The sequence below is a fragment of the Panthera tigris genome, chromosome A3, assembly GCF_018350195.1.
Source record: "Panthera tigris isolate Pti1 chromosome A3, P.tigris_Pti1_mat1.1, whole genome shotgun sequence".
NCBI lineage: Eukaryota > Metazoa > Chordata > Mammalia > Carnivora > Felidae > Panthera > Panthera tigris.
Genome location: NC_056662.1, coordinates 107,848,221 through 107,869,161, shown reverse-complemented (window position 1 = coordinate 107,869,161; position 20,941 = coordinate 107,848,221).

Here is a 20,941-nt window from a genome sequence, read left to right as displayed (position 1 = left end):
CAGTGACAAAAAAAAAAAAAAAAAAAAGACAAAGGTGGCCAAGTAAGCCTTTGGTCCCCCAAGGGCCCACATTCCAGCCTCTGGCCCCCAACCTTCATCTCCTTTCATCCTCACATCTGCATTGTTATTGTTATTATGCCAATTATACAGATCAAGAAACCAACGCCCAGAAAGATTCTGTCACTTGGCCAAACTTCCCAAGGAGTTTCAGATAATGAAAAATAAATAGAACATATAGCTGGGTTGAAACCTGCTGTATTACTCAAAAAAAAAAAAAAAAACCATATACTCATAGGGTATTTTCCAAATGGGTTTCCACTTAATTTTAATCATGGATCACCTCAATTAGCCCCAGCAGAAAAACCTATTACAAACCTATTCCACTTGTCACTTGAAGTAGGTGATTTCATTTAATGTGGGATGCTTAGGAAAATCTCTACATTTGTGGCTTTCATTATTTTAGGGTCAGATGAACTGCTCTGAATGTTGGAGTACTTCAGCTGATTTGAAATACATACACATTTATTTTTATTAGTCAATAATAGTTGAGCTCATTTGTATTTGTCAATAATAGTTGAGTTAATAATAATAGTTGAGTGCCTATTCAACACCAAGTGACTTAAAAATGGAAAGACTCAAAGAAACAAGAACTTTTACTTTTTACTTGATATGTTATTAAATGATTAGATTTTTTTTAACAGCAATCTATTGAATATACAATAAAAACCTTTAGTTATAAAATTATTAAAACAAAGGGTGGTATAAATTACAAGGTACCTATCATTATCAATGGCATTTTATTTCTTGTAGAACCTCTAGAAAAATCAGAAAGACTTCACAAAACATGGTGTGATGTCTACTGGTGGAGACAGGCCACGAGGTGAGTGAATATTTCAAAGAACCTGTTTCTAGTAACCACACAGATGAACGGAGAGCTTAGCTTAAACCAGTGTCCTTGTACTTTATTTATAAATGTAAATGTAAACATTTATAAATTTCTTAAGAATCTTGTAACTCCTCTTTGTTTAAAAACAAGCAAATATATCATGGGATTCCTTATTAGTTAGCAATCAGAGCTAATAGCCGCCTTATAAACCAGCCATGTTACATCAGACTTTTACCAAATGTATGAATGCTTACAGTATTGAGACAATAGTGAACTATATTTTCATTGAGTCCTATTGTGGATGTCTTTGGGCAGGGCAAAAAAAAAAAAAATCAAAACACCTAAAGGACAACAAAATTTGCATTAAACTAATATTTACTGAGTCCCTACTTCGTACTAGGCTTTGTAACGTGATAACTATGTGGGATAGGTAAGTATTAACCTCATGTTACAATTGAGGAAATGTAGGCTTATAAAGGGTAAGTAACATTCCCAGGGGCACAACACTAAATAAGTAGCAGATGTGCAATTTGAAGTTAGATGTCTCATGAACTTAAGAAGAAAGTCCTATGGTTTAAAACATTATTTTTAAGTTTCAAAACTAAAAAGCACACATTATAAAACAAACTTGATCAAGACAGAAGAACATAAGTATGAAAGCCCATCTCACCCCTAGCCCGTTCCCCTTTCCAAGCATAACCACTGCTACTAATTTGGCATAAATGTTTCTATATTTTTCCTTTTGACTAATGTACTTTTTACTGTATCACACTTCCTGTCTGCTTAAAAACATCGATGAATGGAGGAGGCTGAATTTACTATATATCTACTAATATAAACGTCTACCTCTAAATAGTAACTGAAATGTTGAGGTGCCTGGGTGGCTCAGTTGGTTACACAACCGACTCTTGATTTCAGCTCAGGTCATGATCTCATGGTTTGTGAGTTGAAGCCCCACATTGGGCTGTGCACTGATGGCACAGAGCCTACTTGGGATTCTCTCTCTCCGTCTCTCTGCCCCTCCCCTGGTCCCCCCCCCACCAAATAAATAAATAAACATTAAAAAAAATAACAGAAATGTTCATTCATCTAACATTAGCCATCTAATTGTAGAGATTCAAAGAAGTATAGAACTGACTTTCTGATTCCTAGGGACTCTTAGTCTAGTGCAGTGTTCTTAGTTTGGTTGTGAGAGGGTAAATATGGACTTTGTTGAGAGTCTGATGTGAGCTCTGAATCTTCTCCCAGAAGAAAATGAACCCCCATAAAATTCTGCCTATAATTCAGGGGATTCATGGACACCCTGAGAGTATATGGACCCTTGCCTTTTGTAGAAGTAAGATTTTTAAGTGAATACTTTCACATACATACCATGTGAACATAGTATTTCTGTGGACAAAACCCTAAGGCAGCACAACAAAAGCAAGGGCTTACCTTTAGCAAGTCATGTCAAGAAAGACAGGGAAGAGTGGTACTTGCACTGACTTTGACAGACACAAGGAGCTAACCCAGAGTAAGGGAAGGATGTCCACCGAGGAACAACTTTATAAAGCCCAGAGGCTAGAGAGGCTAGAAGACAGGGAACCACAAGACTGTCTCTGTGATAGGAGCCCTGACAGTGACTGACATAGAGGCCAGATGAAGGTAGAGGTCTACTGCATGAGGACGTCTGAACTTTAGGAGTCACTGAAGGATTCTGATTAAGATTTTCATAGGTAGGTAAGAAGCCTATAATTAATGTATGATTGAACAAATGAACATGGGAATAATAAGTTAGATGATAGAATAATAAGTTAGATGATAGAATAAGGTAGAAAAAAGAGATAAGACCACTTGATTCAGACTTGTTGGAGGATCAATGATGAAACCATATGCTATTAAAAAGATATGTTGCTAAAAATCAGATGGAATTCATTGCAAAGTCTTTGGTTTTGTAAAGGAGATTGGGAGAACGAAGCTTGGAGATGGCGTGTGTAAGATAAAACTCAAAATTTGGGCAGCAGTTTGCGCCCTCAATGCAGGGAGTCCCATGTAGAACCAGACTAGTGTCAGTCACTCAGGGTATATCACTCACTCCTGGTCTGCACACCCCCTGCCTTCTGCATGGACTCTAGTAACTCCTGGTGGACTGTTCACTTTCCTAGCAACTCTTGCACCTGCAAAGAGTAGCAAAGAGAGGATAAAATCAGTTGGTTTCAGTATTTCTACACTGAGTATATGTATTTCTTTTATAATTATTTTTGTAATTTAGGTTTCAAAGTAATACAACTAGAGCAAGGCTTACAAATAATTCCATAGCTAGTTTATTTCTTTTTGACTCTACCTAACCTAATATACCCAGCTAAAAATCCATCTGTAGTCTCGCCTCCTACTGCTTGGCAGTGGCTTCATAATTGAGGAAAGACTATAATGTCTCAAGGATATTTACTTGATAAATATTTATTATTAATTAAAATTTTACTTATTAGATGCTGTAGGAGCTTTGAAGACTAAACTTACATATATATTGAATAAGCACTTTTGTGTGTATGATGGATCATATGTATATATATATTTTTTAATACAAAGAAGCATTTGGTCTTTGCCAAAGGGTAGTTGCTCCAAAAGATTTCCTGGTCCATATGTTTAGACAGTGAATTTATGTTAAAACAGAATTTATAATTTTAGGTAAAATAGCATTGACTTTTCCAGCTTGCCTTTTCTAGCTTATTAATTTAAAACAAAAATGTATCTCCTTGCTATTACTATGAATAAATAAAGTTCTGTACTGTTTTCTTTTTCCCTCAGCTTTAGTGAGGAATAACTGACAAATAAAATTGTAATGTATTTAACCAGCTGATTTGTTATATGTATATACAATGAAAGGATTTCCCCCATTGAGTTAATTAACACATCCATCACCTCACATATTTACCATTTTTTTTGTTTTGTTTTGTTTTTTGTTTTTTGTTTTTTGTGTTTTTGTTTTTGTTTTTTTTTTTTTTTTTTGGTGAGAACATTAAGTTCTACTCTCAGAAAATTTCAATTATAGGGGTACCTGGCTGACTTAGTAGGAAGAGCACCTGACTCTTGATCTCAGGGTTGTGGGTTCAAGTCCCATGTTGGTTATAGAGATTACTTAAATAAATAAACTTTAAAAAAAAAAAAGGAAAATTTCAACTATACAATATTATTAATTATAGTCACTAGGTTATACATTAGACCCTCAGACTTTATTCATCTTATAGCTGAGAGTTTGTACCCTTTTACCAATCTCTCCCTATTGTTGTTTGCTTCAGGGAAAAAGAATCATTAACCATCAACATCCTCTGGAATTGAATTAAATTCAACTCAAACTTGTGTTGAGCATTCATCACAAAACATTCTCAAACTTCACGTCAGAGGAATGTGAACAAATAATATAAATGTATTCACCTTTAAAAGCCAAGCTAATTTTTGCATGCCCCTCTATAAAATATCTCAGCATTTAAGAATGTATATTTTTAAGTTGCTTATTGTTAAGTAAAATTGCCAAATAAGGAGATGATCTATATTTATCCTGAGACTTAAAGTCCAGCTCTCTAGTTTGGTAAGAATTCACTGTACCCACTGGGTACAATGGATATGAATAAGAAATGGTCCCTGCCCTAGTGGGGCTGACAGTATCCCACGGGAATCAGACAGAGAGACTGTAGCCTACAATGCCTAGCAGGGAGAGATACTAACAGTATAGTGTGAGAATGTAGTAGAAGAGGGGTTGACTAAAGATGACTTGGAAGATCAGGGCAGGCTTCACAGAGAAAGGTGCTTGAATTGAGCCTTGAAGGATGAGAAATACTTCTTTAGGCAAGGAAAGATACTTGAAGCATAAAGAATGGGATAAACAAAGGTACAGAGCCAAGTGTTTGATGAAATGTATGAACTGTGACCATCTACACATCTATACCACATATACTAACTACTATAATGTTTTATTTTAAATACTATGAAATAGAGAAACAAATCAAGTAAGTTCAACTGGTTCAGTTGATAGCTGCTACAAGTAGCAACATTATATCAGCTAGTGTCTGGTTGGCACAGGGACACATGGGGAGCCCCACCCATGCAGCCTCTCCAAGGTTCCAGACCAGAGTGCTGGAAAGGAGATGACGATATTGTGATTTGCAGAGCCAATGAGCTAGAGTTAGTGAGAAGGGGCTCCTAAGATATAAAATTAAGGATCAAGACACCTGAGGCAGGCTAAAAATCTGATACTCATTCAAACAGATTTACTATCAATTTTCAACATTTGAATAAAGGACAAGCTGATTCCTTCATGGAGGAAGAGCGAAAAATGAGGCCCCTGAAGGGCAACACTTGGCCTCCCATCCAGAATCAATAGCAGCTCAGCTGCAGCCTCACTCTACAGCTCTCAGCAAAACATTTTACTAGGAAACCGGACTCACCTTTCTTAGAAGGCTTTTTGGTGACCATTTGTTGCTACTTAAGACTGCATCTAGGGGGCGCTTGACTCACTCAGTCAGTAGAACATATGACTCTTAAATTCAGGGTCGTGAGTTCAAGCCCCAGGTTGGTTGTGGAAACTACTTAAAAAAAAAAAAAGAATTATGGGACGCCTGGGTGGTTCAGTTGGTTAAGGCGTGGGACTTCAGCTCAGGTCATGATCTCATGGTTTGTGGGTTTGAGCCCCCCTCTCCTTCGACTCCGGTCGGGCTCTGTGCTGACAGCTCAGAGCCTGGAGCCTGCTTCAAATTCTGTGTCTCCCTCTCTCTGCCCCTCCCCCGCTCAAGCTCTCTCTCACTCTCTCAAAAATAAATAAAGATTAAAAAAATAAAAAAGGTTAAAAAAAAAAAAAAGACTGCACGTAGGCCATCACCCCCATCCCTAAACACGCCCGCGTACCCGTACCCACACACCCTCATAATGTTGATCAAGCATTCCTTTCAATCGCACAGGATACTTTTCCTTGAGAGAAGTCCTGACAAACATAGTTTTCTCCCTCTCCCATTTCCAGAGCTCTGTTACTGCCTCTGATAGACTGGTGCATGTCGGTCCTTCATTCGGCTGTAACTGGTGTTCAGGCCCTGCTGGTTGCTGGGGGCTCCCCCATGCCACAGCTGGACGGAGGCTGCCTGCAGAGGCAAGCTCCAGATTCTGGCTCCTGTGGTGGTAACCAGGGCCTCTGAATGACTCATTTTATTATTTCTGTCCAAACAAGAACTTAGGATTTAGTCAAGTCACTTAACCGCTTGACCTCATTTTCTTCATTCCTGAAGCAACAGGGTTTGGCTGGCTGATGTCAACGTAATCCTTCAGTTCTGATTTTCTTTACCACTATATGCTTCATCTTTAGTTTGTGCTGCAAGTAATTCTGGTTTGGTTTGGCTTGGTCTCTCCAAACTATGATATTGGTTCATTCATTTATTTAACACCTATTTACTTGAACCTATTCTATGCTGGATCCTGTGTCAGACTTCAGAGAATGCAGAGTGAATAAAACTGCCCATGCCCTAATGAACTGGAGGTGGTGGGTCAAGATGGTCAACGAACGATAAATAGCGCTGTCATTTGCTGGGAAATGCATCGAGAAAAACGAGGCAATGGAAGAGAGATGGGCAGTGGAGGCTGGGTCCTGCTCTTAACATGTGGTCAGGGAAGGCCTTTCTAATAAGGTGACCAAAAGCCTTGGAGCCTTTTTATCCTTGCTATATGATTATGGGATATTGTAAGTTTGAGAAGACCTTGAAGTTGCCAAGAGATAGGAACGAAATAGGCCCTGGTGGAGGTGTGTAAGAGTTTGGGTTTCAATCTAGCTTTCCCTTCTCACATCTTTCGTGTCCTAAGATTTTCACCAATGAGCTTCTCTTGCTTCTGTGAGTCTAAACGTTCTATTTCAGCATTTGAATGATTTTTCAAATGTACTGCATCTACTTATTTATCTCATTTTTCCCCCATGGGAATTACGGCTATTAACAATAAAGTCAAAAAGCTTTGATAATTGAATTTACAGGAATTTACCAAGGAGGGATTTGTTTTGCATGTGAATTTTGCACCCAGATCTTCAGTATTTTTCTCTTCAGCTCCACAAACCACAGCCTAGAGGAAGGACCCCACCTAAAGACTGTGTGGGAAGGAGGTAAAGAATCAAGGACTAGATTGGAAATACTGCTTTCAAAGGGTGGGCCTCCCCCCCGCCCCGCCCCAGATTCATCTTGCACCTGCTGGCTCCTTTACTGCCTATAAGGTGATTTGCTTTGGAGGAGGCTGGAAGTGTGGGTCCCCAAGCAGATGAATAGCAGACACTGCAGGCTGAAGGCAGGTCCTGTGGATGTTTAAAGAAAAGAAGTGGGCAAACCCCAGGTAGTGACGTTGCTAAGGTGCATTCCAAAGTGGGTTAAGGATGAAAAGGATTCACTTTACCTCTAAATCCAAAACATTCTAGTCTAGTGTGTGTGTGTGTGTGTGTGTATGTTATATATATAATAATAATATATAAGATTATATATAATATAGAATATATAATTATATATTCTATATATAGAGATAATATATAAATATAGAATATAAATATATAACATATAAATATATAACATATAAATATATTATATATAATAATATATATAATATAATTCTAATCTTATTTGAATTAAATATATATCTGACAAGGGCTAAGCCACTACAGATCATCTACTTTTGACCCTGTAACTCTGAAAATGCCCTCTAGGGCTGAGATAGAGCTTTAAATCCCTCTGTTCCACTATCCCAGCCTGGATTTCCTGTGGCCAAGTTCTTCCTCCCTTAGTCTCTACATCCGTGACTACTGATTATCAGATTTTTAGGTAAGAGAGCACTTAGCCAATTAATTACTAATAGTTGATTACACCTAATTAACACATTAGATTACATGCTAAATAGTTATCATTGACAGTGTTTGGCAGTTTTGTCTCTTATTGAACAAGCTTTTACTGAGATTCTACTCTATGTAAGAACATAGAATGGGCACCAAGGATCCCAAGAGGTGAAGAAATAATCTCTTTTCTCAAGAAGTTTATAATCTATTGAGACAATGAGATTATTTATGTAAGATAAATAACAGTAGAAAGTCATGGTTTTGGTTCCATTTGAGTTCAGAGGATTCCAAGAAAGGAGGGATTGAAGGAGGAAGTTCCAGAGGTTTTGGACCTGAGTTAGACCCCAGGGAATGAGGAAGGATTTGACAGTTGGGGTAGGGTGAGGAGGGCAGACAAGGCAGAAGGAATGGGAGAGACAAGGCAGGAATGTATGTGATGAATTAACTCAGAAGGCTGGAATATCCCGTACAGGTTGGAAACAAGGTTGGAGAGGAAGGTCAGGGACATTGTGGAGGACCCTGAAAAAATAATTTATGTATTACATTTTATAACTCAAGTTTTTGAGAAGGAATAAGAAATGACCAAAGGAAAATAATCTAGTAGTGGCCTAGAGTGTTAAATAAACTGATTAGGAAGCTCCTACAGAGGTTTAGGCACAGAGGAGTCAGGGTTGAAACAAAGAGGTAACATGAAAAGCAAAGGAGGAAATGTAAGAAATCTGACAAAGAAAGACTCAGAAGGATTTTACTTCCTTTAGACTGGACGGGGAGAGGAAGTTCATTCGGAGGTCTTGAGCCTGGGTCAATGGTAGTGCTAATGACAGAGCTAGAGGAATCTGAAGGAGGAGGCTGGATAGGTTAAGATGACCAGTGTGATAAAAACAGCTTGAGTTTGAGGTGACCATGGAACAGCCAAGTGCAAATATTCATTGGAAAGAAATATAACAACCAGGGATATTCATTTAGCAGGGAAAAAAAAAAGATCAGAAGAAAAGCCAGTTTTGTTTCTTTCCCTCAAAATAAAGACCTGAGTACTAGGGGCACCTGGCGGACTCAGTTGGAAGAGCATGCTACTCTTGAACTTGGGGTCATGGATTTTAGCCCCACAATGGGTGCAGAGATTACTAAAAAATAAATAAATAAATAAACAAAAAACCCAAAACCAAACCAAACAAACAAAACAACCTGAGTACTAAACAACAGCCCAAACTGCATACTGAAAGAATTAAGGATTGGGAAATTATAAACTACTTAACATAATTCCAGTTGGGGTTATAGTGGGTTTTTTGTTCTGTTTTCATTTTGGTTTTTTGGTGTTTCAGACTGAACAAAAGAACAATTATGGGAGGCTGTGGGGACTGAGGGGCTGGGGAAGGGAGGCCACTGGTTGCTATGTCACCATGTTGCTAAGTAATATTTGGAGATACCCTGCTAGATTTTATTTATTATTATTATTTTTTTAATTTTTATTTTTTGTTTTTTACCCTGCTGGATTTTAATCTCAGCATTTTAGAGCTCCAAAGACTTTGAGAGCCTCCTTGTACTAGATCTGAGAAAATGGAAGTCCAGACTCTCATGGCTTCCTCTTGGCCCTGCCGAGTGAGCAGTCAGGGTCGGATCTCAGTCCAGTGTTCTTCCCATTTCTTGACCCTGCCAATCAGGTCAAGATCTGGGGGGAACATTTTTACATTGATCCATGATGGGAAGCCTTGGTGAAAATGTTCAGATTGCATGATTGAAAAGCAAAATGGATGGTCTATGAAAGGCACTAAGTCCCCAGCATTGGAGGTGGAAAATGATGTGGCTCAGCATGTGTGTGCTCCTCTGTTAAACTGATTTGCCTTCAGGTAAGGGAATCATTTTCAAATGACATCAGGACAGGATGAAATGGGCATAATCTGTGCAGGGAATGATTTCCTTATAGTATGTTTAGGCAGCCCTGGAATAGATTTCAAGTGAGATTGTTCACTGTGTTTCTATATACAGTATATTTTTCAAGGTTCTGAAGGATAGGATTGCTATCTAACTCTCCGGGATGGGAGAAGTATGTAGTTGTTTGGAGACAGGAGGATGGAGAACTTCTATGTTTCATTTACTTACTCTTGTCCCAAGTTGTTCCCCAAAGGAAATCGAAACAGTGCAACAAGAGATTTAGGAATCAGTATATATAGCTTCTTAGCGAAACCAGTCCCAATGTGTTCTGGTCTCTTTATGGAGTATTTCTAGACCTCTCCACTTTGTGCCAAACCTTCCAGATATTGGTAAGAAATGGTAAGAAAGTACTCAGTGATTGGGTTCAGTATGCTTTAGCTCTAGGAAGGCCATGTATGAAACAGGCTGAAATGATTAAAGAAACAATCAAACTAATGATGAATTTACATTTTTTCATCGATGAACAAAAATATTGAATGTGTCTTATATCGAGGTTAATATGTTGTTGGACTCTAGTCATAACAGGTTATAAGATGATCCTTGCCTTTGTGAGGATAGGTGACAGTTGAGGAGAATAGGTGACGTCAAGGCAGGCTTATGAAGGGTATAATTGCCCTTTGAAGGTTGAGTGGGATTTGGGTTGGCAGAGTGCAGAGGGTTTTAAGGCAGGGGAAAGGCAGGGACTGAGATCCTCAGGTAGAAATGCATAGACCAGTTGTGCAGGGAGAATGTTGTCGTTTTTTAGTGGCTCAAGAACATCACTGACTCCTGTCAATGGTGCACGAGCTGGGGGCTATTCTTCTAACTGAATTTACAGATTTGCAGGGTTTGTCTATGATTTCCAACTTCTGGAGCTCCCTGGGAGGTAATGAGAAATTACAGTCATTCTCAAGATTGGATTTGCTCTATTCTCCTTTCTAGCAGTTCTGAAAGTGCCAAAGGCAGATCCAAATTGGATGTGTCACTTTATCTGAACTATGAAAAAACTCCCAGGAGAGGCAGCAGTAACCTGGTTTCCCCTCTTACCTAAAAAGGCTTTGGTGACTGATGATCTATTTCACAAGGTACTACTAACTCAGTCACGTGATCCAGCTCTTGTGAGGCCCACTGCTCTCTCTGCCTCAGCAGGAGGAATACTTCCCGAGGACTAGCTGAGGTTGGCCACGTTGATAGACCCCTCTGCTAATTAGGGTCATCCCTAGGGCTGGAGGGAGCTCTCTCTGGGGCTCAGGCTCTTTCCTTCACAGCTCTCCCAGGAGCCTCTCTTGCCCTTCCCATTTTCCCAGGCAGGACCAACCTGGTGAGAATACAGCGACAGTCACTTCATCTTCCTTTCAAGTACGCATTTGCCTTGCACTGGGGCCACACTGTTCTCTCCATCTCTTGCAGAGTGTCTCAGAGAGGCTCTGAACTTCAACTCAGATGAATCCAGGGAGAGAGCCTGTTTGAAAGGTTGAAATTAAAGTGAGTCAAACTGGGATAAGAAAAGAGAGAGGGCGCATTTTCCTAACCAGACCCATACTATAAAGCATTCAGGTTCACGAAATTCGGTTCTGGCACATTTATGTATGCCAGTCAATAAAATGAGTCAGAAGAGCCCCTGGAAGTAACAGGGTCAGAAACTCTTGGTATGTTTTGATGTCTTAAATGACATGATAAGTTAAATTTTAATTTTAATTTTAAAATAGTTATCTCTAACCACTGGGTTGTTGTGTGTGCGTGTTAGCATGCTGGTGTTCTTTGTTTTCTGATTGACATGTTGACACATGGCAGCTCAACCAAATAACTATCCTGACTGATATTAGGGTAAACAAACAACTTAATGCCCCATGGAGCGGAAGTGGAAGGATCTCTGTTATTCCATATTCTGATGTAAAGAACCTCTGTGTGCTCTTGATCTATGGAATCGCCCACTCTTTGCCCTCTTCTCACTGGCTTTGGGTGCTCTGAGGTTGCTGGCAATGGTGAGCTTCAGTTATAATTCCTTTTGGTGTGGGACCATTCGTCAGGAGATCCTGCTCTATCCCGGTTCCAATGGTGGGCACAGGGGATACATCCTGCCACTAAAACTTTGCTTGATGGGTTTTCCCCCCTAACAAAAATTGCCTCCAGACTAAACCCTTGTTCTATGTAACAGTAATTCTTTTTTGCTTATGTGAAGCACGTGTGGGAAAAAGCATGCTTCTCTTGTGGTACTGGATGAGAATTCAGTTCATTTCCATGAGTATTTGTTGATGATGTGCCCAAAATGGCACAAGGAGCTGGGGATACAAAGATGAATAAGACCACCACTCTGCTCCCAGGTTGCTCACAGTCTGGTGAGGAGACTAGCGCTCACGCAGTTAACCAAGGATGTGTTGATGGCCTTATGACCTGGTCAGTGGCAGGGGCTGACCTTTTTCTAGCAACACCTATATTTGGGAAAAAGTTAATTAAGAAGCTGACTTGAGGACCAAAGACCATTTTCAAAATAAGACTGCTTATTTTTTTTCTTGTTCAGCTAATTTTTTAAAATTTTATTTTATTTTTAAAAATTTATATCCAAATTAGTTAGCATATAGTGCAACAGTGATTTCAGGAGTAGATTCCTTAGTACCCCTTACCCATTTAGCCCCTCTCCCCTTCCACAATCCCTCCAGTAACCCTCTGTTTGTTCTCCATATTTAAGAGTCTCTTATGTTTGGTCCCCCCTCCCTGTTTTTATTTATTTTTTATTTTTATTTTTATTTATTTGTGAGAGAGAGACAGACAAAGTGTGAGTGGGGGAGGGACAGAGACAGACGGAGACACAGAACCCGAAGCAGGCTCCAGGCGGTCAGCACAGAGCCTGATGCGGGGCTCGAACCCACGGACCGTGAGATCATGACCTGAGCCGAAGTCAGACGCTCAACCGACTGAGCCACCCAGGTGCCCCTCCCCTCCCTGTTTTTATATTACTTTTGCTTCCCTTCCCTTGTGCTCATCTGTTCTGTGAATAAGACTGCTTATTTTGAGGGATGTCTGGTGGTCCTATATTTTAATTCTTTAATTTATTGCCTTTGCCACCATAAGTTGCTATGTATTCAAGAATGATTTGATGATTGTACATATTTTTGGAAGCAGGTATAAAAACTACATTATCATTGAGGTATCCTCATTATAAACACTTGCATCTGTGCCCAGGTATTGTGAAATTTGCTTTATCTCCTTACCATTTTGCTTCTAAGGGTCACACTGTGCTCTCTTTCCTTTTTTGAATTATGTTGATTAATGAACTGTATTAATAGATTTGTAAGCATCCAGCCATTTTTACACTCTAGAACGAACTCATGGTATTGTAATTTTGCTTTCAGACATTTTATTTAGAATATTTGTATTTTATTTACTTAGGCTATCCTAGAGTAGCCTTGGTATCAGAATCTCATGGGATGGATTTCGTGATTTACATATATCCTATTCTCTGATACAGATTAAATAATACAGTCACTGTTATTACAGAAACTTCTTGTGATATTATCCTAGATTATTTCTTATTTGAAGCATAGACATTTGACACCCCTCTTTCAATTATCTTCTCTAAATAGGTGTTGTGGTTGACATCACAGTTTTTAAATTATTTTATTTTATTTTATTTTAGAGAGAGAGCACCCAAGCAGGGAAGTGGGACAGAGGGAGAGAGACAGAGAGAGACAGAGAGAATGCTAAGCAGGCTCCATACTCAGAGTGGAGCCTAATGTGGGGCTTGATCCCACAATCCTGGGATCATGACCTGAGTTGGAATCAAGAGTCAGACGCTCAACTGACTGAGCCACCCAGGCGCCCCAAAAACAGAATTTTTAAAATAATATTTCATAGCCTCTGAATTGGTGGTTATAGCCCTCTTCTTTGTCCTATTTTGTATTTCTTTTTCTCTCAAACTCCCTCTGTCTCATCAGACTTGCCGGAACTTTTCTCCTTTTACCAATCCATTTAACCTGTTTGTTCAAACAGCTCGCAGAGCCCATATAGGAAGTAAGACATTTGTTTTAAAGTTTATTTAATTTTGAGAGAGAGAGAGCACGAGCAGGGGAGGGACAGAGAGAGAGAGAGAGAGAGAGAGAGAGAACCCCAAGCAGGCTCCACACTGTCGATGCAGAGCCTGATGAGGGGCTCGATCCCATAACCTTGAGATCATTACCTGAAGCAAAATCAAGAGTCAGATACTTAACTGACTGAGCCACCCAGGCACCCCAAGAATACATCTTTAATGACAGTAAAAGTGGTTCCTTCTATTATAGTGTTTTGGAATCCTGTGTCATGAAGTGGCTTATTTAAAGATCTAGGCTAATAGAATAGTGGTCTTACTTGGAGCTACTTCTTGTGTAACTTTGAGTAAATACTTAATTGTTCAGAGCTTCAGTTTCCTTTGGTCCTGGGTGGTAACAGTGCCCTGCACAGCACTGTTGCAATGATCAAGTGATACAATGTAGGAGAACCTGAAAACTGTGACATATGTACAAACAAGGTCATGAAATATGCCATTTCATAAAACCTATGTCACTTCTAAGCTATAGAAAAAAACCAAACAACGACTTCCATAATTTTTTTCAAGCATTCTTCTACATCACAAAGATTTTAGAGATTTTCTTCTCTGAAAACATTTGCAGAATTTGTCCTGATGAATTAGTTTCAGGGGAAAATATTTCCTCATCACCCTCCCCCCAACATAAAAAGTTCTCATTCTACTAAATTAGAAATGTGCACTAAAGACCCATTCAATAAAGGACACTGAAATGGAAATTAGCTCAAGTCTGCTTTCAATTAATTTCAATTCCCCAAAGTGCCAAACTTTCTTTTTCTGTCACAGCAGTAATTGGAAAGTAATAGACAGTCCTAAGTTTTTGTGGTCTTATGCGTGTATGTGTGTGTGTGGTATACATTCTAGGTCAGTCTGGGGGAGGGTCAGGAGATTTTTCTCAGTATTCTTTAGGCTTGTAGTAACTTTACTAATATTATAAACTTTATTAATTTCATAAAATCTGGCTATAACTTTTTAGATTAATTCCTATTTCTCTATTGCAATAATTTTAGAGCCTTTGTTTTTAAGCAGCAGAAACCAATTTTATTTTATTTTTAATTTTTTTATGTTCATTCATTCTTGAAAGGCAGAGCATGAGTGGGGGTGGGGCAGAGAGAGAGAGAGAGAGAGGAAGACACAGAATCCGAAGCAGGCTCCAGGCTCTGAGCTGTTAGCACAGAGCCCGACGTGGAGCTCGAACCACAAACCGTGAGATCATGCATGACTTGAGCCGAAGTCGGACACTCAGCCGACTGAGCCACCCAGGTGCCCCTAGCAGAAACCAATTTTAAAAGGAAATGCTTCCCCACAAGCTGCAGTTTGTTTTCAGGCAAGAACAAAGAGACTCTAGTTGAAGGGGATGGAGAGAGGGGCCCAGGACTCCACGAGCTTGGTGGCTTTGTTTCTGTTCCCAAGGCAGGTTTGAAAAAGCCCGAGGGCTTTGAAGAGTACAGACTGAAAACCATTGCTCTATATAATGATCAGGCAAGGTTTAGTAACTAACAGGCTTTTCCTAAAAACATTTTTCAAGGGTCTGCCTAGGCCCACACAGGTGTTTTTAAAGGCTAGCACTGTAGAGATGGAAAGACAAGAGGAAAACTGGGGAGGAGTAGAAGCCATATGAACTTGGTGAGAGGAATGTGGCAGCATTTGATGGTTATTCAAAGGTAGGAAGTGATTCCAGGGCAATGAAGGAGAGAGCAGAGAACGGGCTCAGAGAGTGAGGGATTCCCACAGAAAATGAGGAAAAGACTATAAGTAAGATCTCAAAGGGAATCTCAGAATGTAGTAAGTCTTTTCCTAGAAAAAGTCATACTACTTTTCCATGTAATCTTGTTGTTATCCTCCCTTTTAAGATGTGCCTTTCGATATATGTTAGTCATTAATATGACCATAGTGTTGGAACTAGTAATTCTCTTCTGGAAACCTTGCCTAAGGAAAAACAATGTCTTAAATATGGAAAGAAAAAAACTATATTCCTTTTAATATTCGTTTGTTATAGTGAAAACCAAAAAACTCTCCTAATGTTCAATAATTTTGGGGAACGAAAGAAAACAATAACACATTTCCTTAAACAACTATCTTTCAGTAACTAAATATAATGGTTGTGTAACTATTTGGAGAAAGCTGCAAGTAATAAAATACCAGTTCTGAAATCACAGAGACCTAAGTCGCAATCCTGGCTCCCTCTGCCATGTTTTAACTATGATCCTGGCTATAATATTACCTCCTTTTTCCAAGTCTCAATGTTCTCATCTATAAAATGAGGATAATAATACGTGTGCAACGGGACCAATATGAGGATTCAATTAAATGTGACAGTATAAATAAATATGAAGCATAGTGATTGGCACATAGCAGGTGTTCAATAAATGTTATTTCTCTCTCCACCATTCTTTATATAGCACATGGAAAGATGCTTATTTTCTATCAACAGATTGGTTGACAAACGTAAGGAAATACATGGTTTCCTAGGAAAACATAAGTTACAAAATTAAGCAGAAAAACTGAATAGATCAATTACCTTTGAGCAAAATCTGTCTACCTTTTTAAAAAAGGCACCAGGTCCAAGTGATTTCATAGCTATACTCTATTATCTTTTAAACACCAGATAATTCTAACTTAAGTGAAAAATTTCTAAATTATAGGAAAAGATTGAAAACTCTCTAATTCATTTTAAGAAGCTAGCGTAACCTGAATGCCAAAAAAGAATAAAAGACAAAAAACAATAAACCTCCCACAGATCAAAATCATTTATGAATATAGATACAAAATGCCTAAATATTAACAAATAGAGTTCAGTGTACCAAAAGAGGTGTACCTACAGCCAAGCAAATATTATAGGAATGCAAGGATGATTCAACATCAGGGAATCAGCGTAATGCATTAAAATAATAAAGGAGAAAAAAGCAATTCTATCAATAGCTATTGAGAGGACTAATAAAATATAGTATCCATTCCTAATAAGAAGTTTTAGTAAAATAGAACTAAAAGGAAATTACTTAAGTCTGATAGAGATGATTTACCAAATAAGAAGCATCATTCTAAATGACTTTAAAGACATTTACATTAAAATCAGAATATGGATAATGATGTCCACTATCACCATTATTAGTAAACATTATTCTGGAAGCTCTAACAAATACAATAAGATAGGACAATGAAATAACCAGTATAAATATTTGAAAATAAGGATAAAAATCACCTAGAAAGGGAGCACCTGGCTGCTTCAGTTGGAAGAGCATTTGACTCTTGATCTTGGAGTCGTGGGTTTAAGTCCCACATTGGGCATAGAGATTACTAAAAAAATAAACAAACAAACAAACTTAAAAAAAATCTAGAAAGCTGAACAAATACTCATTTAAAAATCTTCCATAATTAATAAAGGAATTTACTAAGGTGGCTAAATGTAAAATAAGTATGCAAAGAGATAGAGAATACAAAAACCAGCTAGAAGTAGAAGTGAAAAAATACCATTTAAAATAGCAATAAAAAATACTTAAGAATGAATTTCACAGGAACAGTACAGGATCTTTAAGAAGAAAACAATAAAATCTGATGGAAAGACCTAAAACAAGATCCAGTCAAATGGAAAGAATATTCATGTTCAAGGATGACAAGATCTGATGTAAGAAAATATCAGTTCTCCCAAATTAATATATAAATCTAATGCATTTCCAATGAGAATTTAAATTTTTTTGTAATGGGTAAAATGACTTTGGAGTTCATTTATTCACATGGAAAAATAAATGTCAGGTAAAGCAAATTATAAAAAAAAATAATAGTTGACTTGCCTTACCAAATATGTTTAAAACACAGAACAGCCATAGTTTGTGGTTTGGGAACAGAAATAGATCAGAATAGGATAGAGGACGTATAAAAGATCTCTGCGTGACAAAAGTAATATTCAATTCCATGAAAGAAAAGGATGGCTTATGTAATGGCTGGTGCCAGTACAAGTGACCATCCATCTGGAAAATAAAGAAATTAACACTCCCTTGCACCATATATTATAATAACAAGTTCCAAATGAATGAAACACTTAAAAATAATGAAAGCCTGAGAAGAAAATTTAGGGAAACATATATATAAAATCTTGGGGCTGCATAGAGCTTTTTAAAAAAATTTTTTTTAAATGTTTATTTATTTTGAAAGAGAGAGAGAGAGCAAGCAGGGGAGGGGCAGAGAGAGGGAGATAGAATCCCAAGGAGGCTCTGCACTGTTAGTGCAGAGCCTGAAACATGGCTCAAATCTGAGCTGAAATCAAGAGTCAGATGCTTAACTGACTAAGCCATCCAGGAGTCGTAAGATACAGAGAACTTTTAAAGCAGCTCAAGAAATCAAGAAGTAAATTAGGAAAAAGTTCTATTTGACTTCATAAATTCAAAAATGTTTTAATAGCAAAAGTGACTGCAAAGTCAAAAGACAAAAAAGACAGTTGGGAAAAATAATTAAAATTCACATGACAAATAAAAATCTAATCTCTAGCATATAAAAACTCTTACTAATTGATAAGGAAAAGACAGATGACTCAATGGGAAAATATGCAAAGCAGAGGAATAGGTAATCCCCAAACAGCAAATCTAAATGTACAGGAAAGACACATAGAGGTGCTTGGTAACTCTAGCAATCAGCAAAAGTAACAATGAAATATCCCTTGTCACACTCATCTGACTGGCAAGAACTAAAAAGTGTTAACTTCTACTATTGGCCGGGATGGGATGCAGGAGAAAAGGTACTCACACAGTTTTCCTGGGGGATATGGGAACAATTACAGCCTTTTTGTAAAGCAGCCTAGTCATATCTATTAAAATCCCACATAATTAAAAGCATGAATATGTAAGGCTCTATGTACCAAGCTGTTTGTTGTGGCATTGTTTGCAGTGGCAAAATAATGGAAATAGAGGGAATGTACATCAATACAGAAATGATTAACATAGGTCATTCACACCTCATGTATTGTGCAGCCATGAAAAATAATTTATTAGCTCTACACCCATTAACTTGGAGAGACTGCCATGAAAGAAATAAGATGCAGGGAGGTGTAGTGGGATACTACCATGACATGTATGTTCTGTATATATGTTTGCACATGGTGATATGAAAATGGAGAGAAGAGTGGAAGAACACCGGCAGATTATTAACACCAACTGGGACTGGGGAGGAATGCTGCCACTCTCTGCTAAAGTGGCCACAACAACAAAAAAAACCCCACGAGTAACAATGATCCAGTTAAAAAACATTTTTTTTAATTAATTTATTTTGAGAGACAGAGAGAGGAGAGGAGGAGCAGAGACAGAGAAGGAGAAAGAGAGTCCCAGGCAGGCTCTGTGCTGTCAGTGCTGAGCCGACGCGGGGCTTGAACTCATGAACGGGGAGATCATGACCTGAGCTGAAATCGAGTCGGATGCTTAACCGACTGAGCCACCCAGGTCCCCCAACAATGATCCAGTTTTTAAAAAGAAAGTAAAATGCTCATGCTATAATGCAGGTGAAATAGCAGATACAAGTAGGTCCATGAACAATCATGTAAAACATTCAAGAGAAAGAAAGATGGGCAGGCAATACAATTAAATGATCATCATGGTTACTTAAGTGAAGGCATTAGAGTTGTCTTTTCTATGTTTTCCAAATTTTCTCTAATGTAGTTTTGTTACTTTTGTAATTAAATAAATAAAATAAAAATTCTTATTTACCCTATATTAACCACACTCTTTTGGTTATGTCTTGAAATCCATGACCATGTGTACATATGTGAGCTTGATGATGTCCTAACTCTGAAAATGTGTAAATTTACACTATATCTATGATATATGAATGGTATTTTTGGTTTGTTTTCAATGACTTGTAAATTAGATAACTAAATCCCTAGGAAGTAGTTAGCCATAAAAACATGGCTTTACGTATTTCAAGCTTTTTTTCCCTCTAAACAGTAACAGAAATCACTTCTAAAAGTCATTTTCAAAGCTGTGTGGCTTTGGGCAGGTCATTTCTCTTCCACTCTCCAGACCTCAGTTGCTTCACCTATAAATGATGAAGCTGGATGAAATAATTTTCTCAGGGCCTTTGGCTCTAACATTTCATGATTTAATTTACATACATCATAGAATGCATTAGTTGTCAAACAAAGGAACAGCTGCTAAGGAGAAGAAAGTTTTCATCTCAGTAACACTCACATCAGCTGTAAAAGACATTCAGATAACTAGAGAAGATGCTCTACCCTGACATAATGTTCACGCTCGTGTGAAAAGGGTGTAAGATCCCAAAAGTATGTAGCCTTGATTTTCTTGATATCCCTCATTTATAAATTATTATATATTGATCAATCATTGGAAAGGATTAAAGTTCTAGCTGGCCAAAAAGAGGTCCAACATCCACAACACTGACATTTAATCGCATTTTGAACCCTCAGCTATGTGTCCAATGGTCGCTACAACCAGGCCACATTCAGTAAGCACCTCCAGTGTGTAGTCTGCCAGATGCTGAAAGTGGGAACAAGGTCATCCAGGAGCTTACTGTGTGATGTATTGGCCTTCATACTTGCTCAAGTTTTTTTTTTTTTTTTAATTTTTTTAATGTTTATTTTTGAGAGAGAGAGAGAGAGAGAGAGAGAGAGAGAGAGAGAGAGGCAGAGCACGAGCAGGGGAGGGGCAGAGAGAGGAGACACAGGATATTAAGCAGGCTCCAGGCTCTGAGCTGTCAGCACAGAGCCTGATGTGGGGCTAGAACCCATGAACTGTGAGATCATGACCTGAGCCGAAGTCAGATGCTTAACTGACTGAACCACCCAGGCACCCCATCAAGTTGTTTTTTTCTTAAGATGATTTCCCTGAACTATATAACCTGTTAATAAAATCAATGGGTCTAAAGTAATTGATATGATCCAAAAAAGAATATATTAAAAACTATACATTAAATTTTTTTTAATTTTTTAAACTTTATTTTATTTTTTAAATTTTTATTTGAGAGAGATAGAGTGAGCAGGGGAGGGGCAGAGAGAGGGAGACAGAATCCCAAGCAGGCTCCACGATGTCAGCACAGAGCCTGACATGGGTCTTGAACCCACAAACTGTGAGATCATGACCTGAGCATAAATCAGGGGTTGGATGCTTATCTGACTGAGCCACCTAGGTGCCCCTACCTTTTTTTTTATGTTTATTTATTTTTGAGAGAGTGCAAGTGGGGGAGGGGAGAGAGAGGAGAACAGAGGATCTGAAGCGGGCTCTGTGTTGACAGCAGTGAGCCTGATGTGGGCTTA